The sequence below is a fragment of the Corylus avellana genome, chromosome 10, assembly GCF_965113065.1.
Source record: "Corylus avellana chromosome 10, dhCorAvel1.hap1.2, whole genome shotgun sequence".
Lineage (NCBI taxonomy): Eukaryota > Viridiplantae > Streptophyta > Magnoliopsida > Fagales > Betulaceae > Corylus > Corylus avellana.
Window position 1 is genome coordinate 12437385 of NC_142499.1, and position 14188 is coordinate 12451572.

The window sequence follows — 14188 nt, forward strand, 5'->3', positions numbered from 1 at the left end:
GCCATTTTATTAATCAACACAAAAATTTCACTTTTTGACGTGAACACTCACTGCTTACTGAGGCAAGAGATCCGGTTACTCAACAAAAAATTCAAGCTTGATTTTTTTTTATATATAAATATATTTACTAGCATGCCAAGGTTATTCATCCAATACGTCACCCAACAAAATTCAAGATAATGAAAACAAACATAATTGGTCAAAAATTTCGTACCTCACAGATATGTGCTAGTGTGCTCAAGATAAATTTAAATTGAAACAAGAAGCATAGCATGTTGCCAAAAGTAAGTAACAAGACTCAAAATCCCTAAGTCATATGATCATGTGTTCACAACTTTAAGCCTACCAAAGAAATTCAACCCAAAATCAAAGCTCAACCATATGCTTAAGAATGACATAACAACAATAATGGACCGTGTTTTGTTTTTCCATACCCTCAAACTTGAATCATACATTGTCCCCAATGTATATATAGAACTAAAGAATAAGATCAAGAGTATAGGAATACCTGAATGAGCAAATGTGGGCATATCATACTCCCAAACTTGAATGCAAAAACACATATCCTGAAAAACAAAGTGATACTCCAACCAAATACCAATCACATGCACACATTGTTGTAAAAATATAATCAAAGAATGAAGCAACAATGGATAAAATAAACCTAGATGGAGATCATATACCCTGGTGGAGTGAGGAGTCGAGCGCACAGGGCCTGCGCTCGATCCTATGAGGTATTTCTCAATGTAATTCAGTGTCCCGAAGGATTTTACCTCGATCCTTTAGAAGTCCAATGAAGCTCTTCTATCCCTTCTTCTTTATGATCATGTAGCACTCCACAAGGAAGAGGACTCCTCTTAATGTCCCAAAATTGCTTCTCTCAGCTAAAAAGTCCTGATGCTCCCTATGACGATACTCAGGGTGTTTTTTCCGAACTGGTTTCATAATTAACCTCCTCCTATCTCTATGGGGCTTCTCAAAAACTGGGGCAGCCAGGGAACTTGCCAAAAAAATTGTCCACCACAATGAAGTCCACTTTAGTAACTTCTGAATGAAATATGTCCCTAGTGGGGTTGTCATCAGGTGATGGAGTACTTAAAGTGAGAGGCATAGGCTCTGGTGGGTTTCTCCATGATGGGGCTTCAGATAGAGGATCAGGAGGTCGGTTTTCAGCAGTTTCTCCAATGTCATCCAAGAAAAAACATGTATTCTAATCAGGTGCATTCTAGAAGGCATTGAAAATGTTCAGTCTAGTCTTTATATTCCCAAAGGAGATCTTCTTTATTCTGGCCTGACAATTGATACATGCATTGGCTGTAGCGTGTAAAGGATGCCCAAGGATGACAGGAATTTGCTTCTTTGGATTTGGAACCGGTTCTGTGTCCAAAACTATAAAGTCAACTAGATAGTAGAACTTGTCCACCTTGATAATGACACCTTCTACAATCCCACAGGGTTTCTTGATAGATTGGCCAGCCAATTGCAAGACAGTACCTTTGTCAGTTTCAATTCCCCTAAGCCTAGTTGCTGATATACCGAGTATGGAGGCAAATTAACAATAGCACCTCAGTCAAGGAGAGCTCTCCCAATCTCGGTGCTTCCAATGATACATGAAATTGTAGGCGCTCCAGGGTCCTTGAACTTTGGAGGAGTGTTATGTTGAATCAAAGAGCTCACTTGCTCAGTAAGAATGACCTTCTTGGGGATGTGTTTCCGAATCTTCCTCTTCTGAGTGCACAAATCCTTGAGAAATTTTGCATTTTCTGGGATTTGGTTGATGGCGTCAAGGAGTGGGATGTTGACTTTGACCTGCTTGAAGACCTCCATCATGTCTTGTATCTTTTCTCCTTGCTTACCAAACTGTGAAGGTGCCTTGAGGCGCTCGAGGAATGGGACCTTAGGTTCATATGGTACCTCCGGAGTGGGGGCAGATGATGAAGATGCCTCGGTGCTTACTTGCTTACCCTTGTTTTGATGCAGATTCTGTGGGGCCTCAATTTGCTCATCCTTCTTTCCTCCACATGATTGTCAACCAGTCTTCCACTTCGCAATGTGGTGACGGCTTGAACTTGCTTCAGATGAGAAGTGCTTTCTTCTACCATGTATAGTCCCCTAGGTTTGGTCATCGATTGACTTGGAAGCTTTCCTTCGTCCCTCCTGTTGAGGGCATTGGCAAGTTGTCCGACTTGAGCTTCTAATTTGGTTATCCTGCCGATTCGGGCTTCTTTATTGGCGATGGACTGAGAGTGAGAATTCACTGTCTAAGTCAACTCGCCCACCTTGCCAGTTATCTCGCCCATTTTCCAGTCAAATTGCTCATCGTTTGCAGCATCCGATCCTCAAAGTTATAATCTGACCAAGGAGGTGGTGTGGAATGGTATTGCTGTTGTGGGGGGCAATATATGGAAGGAGGTTGGTAGGGCTACCTATTGGATTGAGCTTGATTTCTCCATCCCAAGTTGTAAGTATTGGAATACGAATCATTACTCGGTTGTGAGAAAGCTGCATTGACCTGCTCATTAGAAATATCAGCATAATTTCCAGCAGTAGGGCAGTCATTTATATGATGCATATGACTAGAACAAAACGAGCATGGTTCAGGTTGTGTGTGCATGTGAGCGGAATTAGGAGCAAGGCCAGCAACCAATAATTTATCTAAATTCCTAATTATACAATCAAGAGTTTGGGTAGCGCCATCCGGAGAATGTGCTACTTCACAAAGACCATTAGCCTTTGATGCTTTAGGTGCAGGTGCCTTACGTCTAGTGGAGGCATGATGAACAGAATTGCTACTCAAATTTTCAAACAAGGCCCATGCTTCATCCTCACTTTTTAACATAAATGTCCCCCCACTGGATGCATCTACCATTTGTCTATGAGGCTCGGTCAAGCCATCATAGAAGCTTTGCACAAGCTGCCATTTCGAAACAGCGTGGTGTGGGCATGTTCTAAGAAGGTCCCTCAGTCTCTCCCAAGTCTCATGGAATTGCTGACTCTCATATTGGGAGATACTAATGATAGCTTTCCTAATGTCATTGGTCTTTCCTATGGGGAAGTACTTCTTTAGAAATTCTTGTTGCAATTCAGCCTAAGAAGCAATGGAGTTTGGTGCTAAGGAATTAAACCAATGTTTGGCTCTTTCCTTGAGTGAGAAAGGTAAGAGACGCATCCTTAGAGCATCCTTAGTGAATCTAGTCAATTTAATTGTAAAATAGATTGCTAACAATTCATTGAAGAAGTCATAAGGATTTTCATTGCTAAGTCCTAGAAAAGATGGTAGACTTTGTTTAATGCTATTCTTAATCTCATAGTGGGCTGCCGTAATGTCCGGCAACCTGAGACATGTGGGGGCAGTGTGTGTGGTAGGGAGATAGTGGTCTCTCAAAGCCACAGGGTCACCCATGGTCTCAGTGGGACGCTCTCCTAGCAAATTAGAATTCCTTTCGACTCTAAATTGTCTAAGAGTGCATTCAATTTTGAGGTCGCAAGTAATTAATGGCAAAGACAAAGAATGGTGACCTAACATAATCTAAAAAGAAAATAAAAACAAAAACAAACATAAAAACAAACTAAGACAAAAAATTAAAGCTCACAAACGGCCTGAAGATGGAACTTTGGCTGCAGGCTGCTGCTAATGCACTCGATCGCATGGCAGGGTGCCCTCAAGCGTATTGCCACAGATGGGTGCGAGCATAGGCTTGGGAAGGCTCAAGCGTGGCTGGCTGAATTAGTGCTGGAGTGCGTACTTGTGCTCGATCGTACTCGACCTGGGCTCGATCGCAGTCACATAGCCTTCCATTCGTTATCATACAGGATCACACTAAGCGTAGGCTCTTTCCAGATCTGATCTAGCCGAAGAGCTCTCCCCTTATCATACTGAACTTGAATAAGGCAGTAGGAGGCCAGTTCGAGATCGGTAATAGGGGAATCCTTGAGTACTCCTTTAAGTGACTAGTGGGAAACCTATTGAACGTTCAGCCAAAGAGCTAGGGTTGGGGTTTTAGGGCTATTTTTCAAATTAAGTTTTTCAAAAGGTTAAAAAGGGGTTTTTTATAAGTTCAAGTGAACGGCCATTTTTAATAAATTCTTTTTGGTATTTTAGGGCATCACAAGTTTGCTTATTAAGTCTTAGACAAACGTAGTATTTGCAGCTTGTCAAGTTAAATGTGTTAAGCGGACTTTTAAAGGAAAGAAGTCTAAAGTCTATTGTACATATACCAGGTTTGGTTAGAATAACTGTATTTTGATTATTATCTCCCAGTCTATGATTAATGATAGTACATGTTTGCCTTATGATTTTTAGATATCTTAGATCTGTCATTTTCACCTTCCATTTCAATTACTCTAAGTATGCTTGATGGGTGATCCCTTCAGTTAGTTACCAGTTAACTGAATTGGAGGATTTGCAAGTAACAATACTAAAATGGTGAAGGCCAGTTTTGGGAGCGTTACACCTTTTTTGGAGGTGGTTCGTGCTTAATTCCACACTGCTCAACCCCACACATTATATGCGTCACCATACATAGGATGCAAAAGTAGTGTCGCGCGCATGGCAAAAAGATGCATGTGTAGCGATAGCAACATCAAGTTACTTACGGCAACAATGTTGCACATTGGTAGCGATGCTTTGAAGGTTGTAGCAACGTCATGCGTGCACAGGCAGTAGCGTCGTATACAATGGTAGCGTCGCAACGGCAATAGCACTATCTACGCAAAATGACAATAGCAACCCCATGTGTGCAAAAATGGTGGTAGCATTGTGTGTGCAAGGGGTAGTGTCGTGTTTGTTATGGCGTACGCAGCTGCTGCACAGTGCAAATATGTGGGCAGTGTACGCAGCAGTCCCAGTAGCGCCTCGCAAACTACACCTAGCAGCTTCCTACCGTAGTCAGTGGTAGAGATATAATGGAAGTGTTTATCATGTTTGTTAGGTTTTTTGTGTTGGCAAATTCAGTGCTGAAACATATTTGGTTGTAAGTTTTGGTTTAGGATTAAGCCGGTGAAAAAGTTAATCCAAGTCATGTTTATTAAAGTTTGTGTATATTGTCAATATTGACCTAGTCGGACTAAAATGGTTATAACTTCTGACTTTGAGCTCCAATTGAAGCCAACTTGATGGTGTTGGAAAGGTGACTCAAAATTATATAAATTTACCGGGTCAAAACGGGTTGTGAATAGAAGCACGAAAATCTGCACGTTTTTGGAACCGACTTTGTGGTTGTAGGGCCACTTTATCAAGTCTAACTAATGTCCTTTGGAGAATGAATTTTGCAAGGATTGAGGCAATATGTCAAGAAAAAAAAAAAAAGGCTATTCCTTTATGTGCTAAGAGAGAAAAAAAAATATTTTTGTGCTTTCAATTGCTTCTCTCTTAGAATCTTTATTGTAAACCACAATCGTTAATAAACAACAACTAAAGCCTATGGGAGTTTCGGTAAAGGAGATCAAATAGAAGAATTGTTTCAGACGTTCTATGAAGGGCTCCTACGGTAAAAGTCAAGTGGGTCACTGTCTTATGCAAGAGATGTAATACCCCAATGAAATCAATTAATTGATAATTGACTCCATGGTTCGCCTCCCAATCTTACTCCACGAGGAACAAAACTCAAGGATCTCATCTTCTCCGAAGAGAGTCTGTAGCGGAAGATTTTTCATTTGTAAATAGAGATAGTCATAATTTAAATCCACAATAAACAAAAAGAGTAAGTCATCGTAACATAGATAAGTTTCCAAATGTCGCAGTCAAATATCAGTCACCAAAATAGGCTACACAATTACAAACCGAATCTAATTGTTCTGAAAACATAATCAAGCCTACATTTAACAAGATCAAGCATAAAGAAAATCTCAGTATGTCCTGGTGAGAGGCTCCGTTAGTGTCCCACATATACTTGAGTCACATGGGATTTAAGTCCTAAAAAATCATCTGAATCAAGTCCTTTACAATAACCAGATGCTTCCCGAGATCCATCTTCAGCTAAACTATCTATAACACTATATATATATATATATATATAAGAGTAATTCCACAACTTAGTAAGTATAAATGCACATGATGTACATGTCATTATATGATTAACTCAGTTTTTTTATAAATTACATGCAATAGTTTGAGGTCACAGTTCATCATTTGATAATATGATCATGAATGCAATATAGATATAGTACATGATGTAATATGATAATCATGTCATAGTTCAACTCCATGTGGTCTATCCAAGCCCTTAACTCCTTCTTGGTAGGGTTGGAGTTGTCCCGAGGGACCTATAATACAATACTGGTGCCCTAAATATCATACACATATCGTCTGATTACTAGCAACCACATCGAGTCTGACCTCGGGTGACCTACTCTACTAATGACATTCATCTATAGCAACCACCATACAAACATGACTGCGTCGGTCACAAACAACCATTGGATCCAAGGCTAAACATAAACAATAAACATATTTTGAGCATAGGGCTAACCCTTATAATTTTATCCCTTCGACGAATTGTGTTTTGTCATATTTTGACCATTGTTAGATCATGTCTCTTTTTTCTTTTTTATCCCTTCGACGAATTGTGTTTTGCCAGAGAGACTTGTTTAGAAAGATTCTCCATAAATAATTAGCTCATGTAGTCCCTATTTATCGTGTTTTAGTCACCTTTCAATGGCTCCCTTAATTATGTTTGAATAATTGCCCTCTTGAGTAATGGGAAGTGGGCTAGTCCCCGAAAATGCTCGTTCCTTCATTGTTGGGGCTTACAATTCACCTCATGACTCATTCCTTTGATCAAGCATTCTTTAGATGTCGATCAATCTATCACAGTCATGCTGGGAGAGTTGAAGATTGAAGATATGTTGCACAAAGACACCGTAATCATCGAACATTGATCTCAATTGCTTAGGAATGGCAAGTGACTTAGTAACCTAGTTTAATGACACACATTGTTTTAAAAGAAGAATAAGCACAAAGTGAGCAGAAGGTGTGATGTCCCGAAATATCAAAAAGGATTTATTAAAAACAATCGTTTATTTGAAACTCATAAACACCTCATTAATCTTTGGGGAAACTTCACTTTGGCCCCCTGAACTTCCACCCGATTTTACAAACCCTCCTTGAACTTTCAAATCTGTCATTTCGGACCCCTGAACTTTCAATTACTCTCAATTAGAACCCTTCCGTTAATTTTAGTCATTAAAAATACAAAAAAAAAAGACCAAAATGTCCTTGATTTTCATTTTTTTTTAAAAAAAAACAAAACAAAACATTTTGGAAGTTGAAATTTTATACAAAAGTAAAAGGTATGAACGTCATGTAACGTTTAAAATTTGATAGGGGGTCCACATTCAAAGTAATTGAAAGTTCAGGGGTCCAAAATGAGAGATTTGGAAGTTCAGGGGTGTTTGTAAAATCGAGTGGAAGTTTAGGGGGCCAAAGTAAAGTTTCCCCTTAATCTTTTAAAAAGCTTCTGAAGTGCCAATCCTTTTGATAAAATTTCACTTGAAAAATAGCCCTAAAAACTCAATTTCAACTTTTTGGCCAAACATTTGTTGGGGGACCACCAAACATTCATACCTAACCTTTAGTCCAAACGTTCGCCCATTAACCACACTAAACATTCATTGACCAAATTGTAAAACATTGGGTAGTGATTGAACGTTCAACTTACGACCCTAGAACCATTGTGTAATAGTACACTAAATATTCGCACCAATGTACTGAGCATTTGGTGACAATCTTAACTCATTCTCCACCTTTTCAGACATAGCACACCTCTCCCTCGCACCCCTAAACCCACCCCTACGCCAGAAACACTAACCCTAGAGTGAGAGGAGATTTTGAGACAAGAGGAGATTTTGGGGTGATTTGCCATCCTCAAGGTAACCACTTCTGCATGCACTTAGTTTTCATGTTATTATTGTTATTTTCATGCTCTTTACAAGTTTTAAGGATACCATGACGTGTTTGTATATATTTTTCCTTAAAAATAGAGAAAGGTTTTTCAAATGCTTTAAACACACCTTTTGTTTCTTAAGATTGCATGATATGTTGTGTTGTTATGCACTCACTAAGAGCCTATGGTGAGATTTATTACGCCACTATTTAAGGATAGGAGCCTAACATGCAGTTTGGCTTATGACCGAACATTGTCTGCATTCTGGCCAAACTTTCACCTCAGAGCTCGTACGTTCGCTCAATTGATAGAACATTCGACCAGTGTCCAGAATGAGAAGAATTAGGGTTTTGTGATCTTTTAGCTAGTTGTTCTCGATTAGGACCTTATGTGACTCTAGTAAGTTCTCTAGTACTACGTATAACGATGAACCATGTTTCAGTATAGCAGAAATTCAGAATATCGGAGGATTCAAGCGAGCGTACAAGATAAGTGAATACTTACGACTTATTTCCTTAAAACTGTGTGATATGTCTGTTAACTGAGCACCATATGTTATGAACATATTTACTTTTTACACAACTTGATAATTGTCATAATAACTAATTAATGAGATGCATTGTACGACATGGTACATCGATACATGTTGTATAATGGCTATGGGCTTACTATATATACTTGATTTTTATGGTCAAATGTGTGTTTGTTATATGGGCCTTGGATCTAATGGTTGTTTCATGACTGGCACAGCCATGTTTTAGTGGCGGGTCACTACACGACGTACGTTATTAGTAGCTTAGGCTACCCAAAGTCAGACTTAGGCTGCTAGTTATAGATGGTAGCGTACAATGGCCAAGGCACGATAGTTATGACCTATACAATGGCTGGGACACATACCGTACAATGGCCCGCTGAGAATGGATAATATCTTGAGTAGACCATACATGATATATATGACCTATTAAAGTATTAGTTTTCTAGGCGATTGTCATTGGGATTACACTTATACCTCTCGGAAACCAAAACTATGCTTTGTCGTGTAATAACTAAGGCAACACCTCATTTACTTGCTACAATGAAATACATGTTTATTTATGCCTATAACAAGCTCATTTCTTACTCGACTGTAAGATTTACTTGTCCTTAGACTTACGCAATTATTGCGGCTTGTAGGTTACCTATTTTTTAGGGGACTTCCTTTTGAGAAGAGGTCAATGGCATGTCTGCCGCACCAGGTTATGTAAGAGAACCTTTAAGAAAGAGAAACCAAAAATCCAGTTTGCATAAACTAGGTTTGGCTAGAATATCTGCATTTTTATTAGTAGCTCACTATCTATGTTCGATGATAAGGTATGCATACTCTATGATTACTAGTTATCTCAGATTTGTCAAATTTACCTTCCGCTATATTTACTTTGATTATGCTAGAAGGGCGATTCCCTGGTTAGTTATCACTTAACTAATTAGGGAAAAATGCCAATAACACTATCAAACTAGTCAAGGCTATTTTGGGGGCGTTACAGAAGGACATGAAAAACATAGAGTGTTGATCCTTTACTGAAAATAAACATGTGAAAGTCATGGTAGTGTCTATGACTCTTCATAATTTCATTAGGAAGAATGCAATTAAGGATTCTGAGCTCCCACCATATGATGATGATATGAATTTGCTACCTATTGAGAGCAGAGGGAATGATAAAGCACAAGAAGAACTAAGCATACAACAATCAAAGTCCAATGAAAATTAGATGAATATTGAGCGTGCTTGTATTGCTAATCCATTTATGACCCGATGATAGGATTACTTTTTGCATCATGCTTATAAAACGTCTATTAGGCATGTCTCTTAGCTACTACATTAAAAGTTTATTAAAACATCAATTATTGTGAACCATAGGAAGGAACTAACGTTATTGAATATTATTTGAAGGCCCCCGAAGTGACTTTTTATTATAGACAGTATTTTAAGGTACAAAAAAGACAAAATGTTGGACATCAACTACATATTTCAAGTTAAAAGAACGGGGAAATTAAATAACTTTGATATATATAATTTTTATTTTGTTCATCATTAACAACAACGACAAAAACCACTTAAGACATGTAATTACCAAACAACTAAACAGATTTTGGGTAGTAAAATTTTTTGGCAAAGTTTTACATATAAAAGTTGTATAGATAAAAGCTTTATTTTCAAACCTAATCCCGAACGGGCCAGAAGTGTATGAAAAAGATGCAATTTATAACAACATGAAATTAAAACAAGTCTTTTTAGTGTGTGTGGAACAAATTGCTACAACAAGAATATGTGTGAAAATGGTGCTCTTTCTCTTTTTTGTTTTCTAACTGTGATAATGCATTTAGATTGTGAGTATTGTGGGTATGGCTCTAGTAGCATGCTCCAACATAAAATAAATAAATAAATAACAATAACAATAACAAAAACAAAAAAAAAAGTATTGTTGATTCAAGATCGGAGCACGTGAAACAACTTGACTTAATTTGGGCAAGAAGGTAGTGATTGATAATGAGTTTATAGGTTTCTGGAATTATAAGTTCAATTAAACCTACCAGATTTTTTGAATAATTGAATGCACCATCACTAGTGATCATGTAGCATAGCCATGCCGTACTATACGTTTTGATGACCCTTTAACTTGTTAGGTTTAAGATTTAAGATCTCTCTCACACGCAAGTACGCGCCTATATGCATACCACAGATCCAATCGATTTTTCTTTTTTCTTTTTTAATACATTTTGGCCCTTGAATTTCTGGAAAACATGCAGCATCATGAATATTTAATTCAATTAGAACCTTAGTTTGAATGAAACGCATGATCACATTATCAACAAAAAAGATATAATAATAATAATAATAAGGGAAAATGCACTTTACCATCCTAATGTTTCACCCTATTTGCAATTCGGACTCCAATGTTTAAAAAATGTCAATATACCCTAACAAAGTATAAAAAATTTATAATGTGACTCATCCGTTAACCATTTCCGTCTAATTTAACTGAAAATTTCGCATATGTGGCATACGTTCATTTTTTTTTTTTTTTATCTCTTATTTCTAAAATTGCCCCATATTTTTTTGATGGAATTTCAAAAATACGACTAATTAAAAAAAACCAAAATAAAAAATAATAATAATAAATAAATAAATAAATAAAAATCTAGGGTGGCTCGACCAGCCCCAAGTGGCCAAAGGGGCTGCCGAGCCACCCTATGGCCCTTAGGAGTGGCCCCCAAGGAGGCAAATAGGAGTGAGTTTGATGGGAGTAGCCAAAACCACCCCCGAACCCACCCCTATTTGGTTCCTTGGGGTGGCCGCGCCGCCCTATGGATCGCGAGCTGCCCTCAAATGGCCAAAGGGGTAATTACATACAGCCACTCCCTTTTTTTTTTTTTTTTTTTGCTATTTATTATTGTTTTTTTTAAAAAAAAATATAAGGGTAATTACATCTTTTCAAAAATTTTCGTTATCTGATGGGTCACATTATAAGCTTTTTATACTTTATTGAGGTATATATTGTCAATTTTTAAACATTAGAGTCTGAATTACAAATAGGGTGAAACATTAAGGGAGTAAAGTGCAATTTCTCCTAATAATAATAATAATTAATGGAATCCATTACATCAATTTGCCACGTTACTATCATCCCTACCTAACAGTGCATGGCTGGCATGTGATATAATCGCCACCCGCCTATGGTATTAATCCTCGTGAATATGGCCTTCTTCACTCTCTCTCTCTCTCTCTCTCTGTGATATATATATATATATATATATATATATATATATATATATTTTGAGATCATAAGAAATCTATGTAAAAGAATATTAAAATGGGATTCATACCATCTAGGGTTGTTATTTAAATGGCCTAAGAAAATCTCTTAAATTATTAGATATGCTAGGTTCGAATTTTGCAATAAAAATCTTTATATCTATTAATACAACTCATATTTGTTCTCATTGATGCCCTAGTAGGGATGTGTCAAGCTATAACTTAGTTGAATTTGATGAAGTGCCTGCGGTTTTTATCGTCTAGGCATTTTCTATACAGCTTCCACCACATAGGTGCTACTATGATCATGCGACTCATGTCCAACTAGAATAGTTATAATTAGTCTTCCTTACCTACCTTTCTATTTAAAATTAATCATAATTTATCATCCATTTCACTTTACATTATTTAAAAATTTAAAATAATATATATAAAGCATCAAGTATTCATGAATAGTATGTATCGACTTGACTCAAAATGGAAAAAAAAGGATTGAACTAGAACCATACTAGATTTAATTGATGTAAAAAAAAAAAAAAAAAAAAAAAAAAAAAAAAAAAAAAAAAGGAAAGAAGTAAGAATGTTTTGTATAAAAAAGTGATAAAAAAAAAAAAAAAATTGTTTGTAATGATTATTTTATTTGAATATGAATAAAAATGAATTTATGTGACGTAAAATGTAAAAATGTTGAGATTGATTTTGAAAGAAATAGTAAAGTTTTTTTTTTTTTTTTTTTTTTTAAGTCTTTTGGCAAGCATACCCACAAAGTTTAGATGCAGATATAGACATTCAATATGAAGGAGAACACGTGGTGCTTTCCTGTAAAGCCACAGTACTGGGTGAGACGATTGGATAAGAAAGAAAACAAGTCAAACTAAATATTAGTTAAACAAAAATCCTAGTTATTACCTAATTAAATAACATATATAATAATTATAATGTAAATGCACACTCTCTCTCTCTCTCTCTCGTACATCAACATCGAAGCTATAATGTGGAAAAAGGAAATTTGGTAGGAGGTTGCGTACCACAAGTCCACAGCATTTATGTGACCGGCCTTAATGGCCTTCAAATTAGGCAAAGATATGGGCCACCAATTTAAAGAAAAAGCAACCCAATTCCCATAGCATTACAATTTAGACCACACTCTCTAATTAATTCTACCTTTTCATAAACCAAAATCAATGTCAGCACTGATAATGAAGCCATAATAAAAAATAAACAGAGATGAGATGTAGCAGTGAAGGAGTTTCAATGGAATTAAATTCAAATAAATGCAAATCAAACGGCGTGGTAATTAATTTATAAATGCAGCAGCGCGCAGCAGATTTATTAGATTTCAGAGGAGAAAAATATAGAATGGGCTTGACGTGTAGGTAAAGTTGCTTATTATAATTAGGGTAAAGCCTATTTAATTTTCTCAAATTACTATTTTAATGACAATCTACTCTCAAAATTATCAATTGTAACAATTTACCTCTCAAACTACCAAAACAATGACCATGTACTCCAAATTTTAACAAAACGATGAAATTATCCTTACTAAAATAAAAACAAAAATACTAAAATTTAATATATTTTTTTTCAAAATTTTAAGGGTATTTTTGTCTTATTGAAAATTCTATAGGGATAATTTCGTCATTTTGCTAGTATTGGAGGGTACATTGTCATTTTTTTAGTAGTTTGAAAATAAATTATCATAATTAATAATTTAGTGGATAAATTATCATTAGAGTAATAGTTTGAAAGGGTTAACTCAAGTGAACTTTACCCTTATAATTAATTATAATACAAATGTGTGGTCCATGTTGAATGTATTTTGTACAATTATTAATCTTAGGAAAAAACAAAATGACACAAATCTTAACGTTAAGGCATTGGGATACTTGAAGAGAGGACCATCTTCAGCCACGCAACTATCGGCCGGGTTCAACCCCATCCAAGCCCACCATATAAGTCCACTTTTTCACACTAATTAATGATGGGCATGTGAAGGTGGATATCCCTATTTTTCCTACATATTCACTATTTAAGAATGGAAAATGCTAGGGATATCAGATCTTTTACAAAATAAGATTATATTCATTTCAAATAAAATTTAGAGTATCCCGTTAGTGTATTTTAGATGGTTAAAATTGTCATTTTTATTTCATCATTTTCAATTATTTACCAAGAGATGAGTACCAAAATGGTGTGAAGTTTATTCATTGAAGAGGATAAAAAAAAAAAAAACTAATTAAAAGAAATGCTAGAAATACTAATGAATAAGCTCCGCATCATTTTGATACTTATTTTTTGATAAAAAAAAAAAAAAAAAAAAAAAAAAAAAAAAAAAAAAATTGGTGCCCATAATATTTCTCTTGAATAATATATTGTCCATCAGAAGTTCACCATTTTCTCCTATTCGGTATCTACTATTTACTCATCTAATTAATTAATATGTTTGTCCATTGTAATGCATTGAACTTGACTACCAGGAAAAAAGTGTTCTATAAATTACAGTCACTTGAAC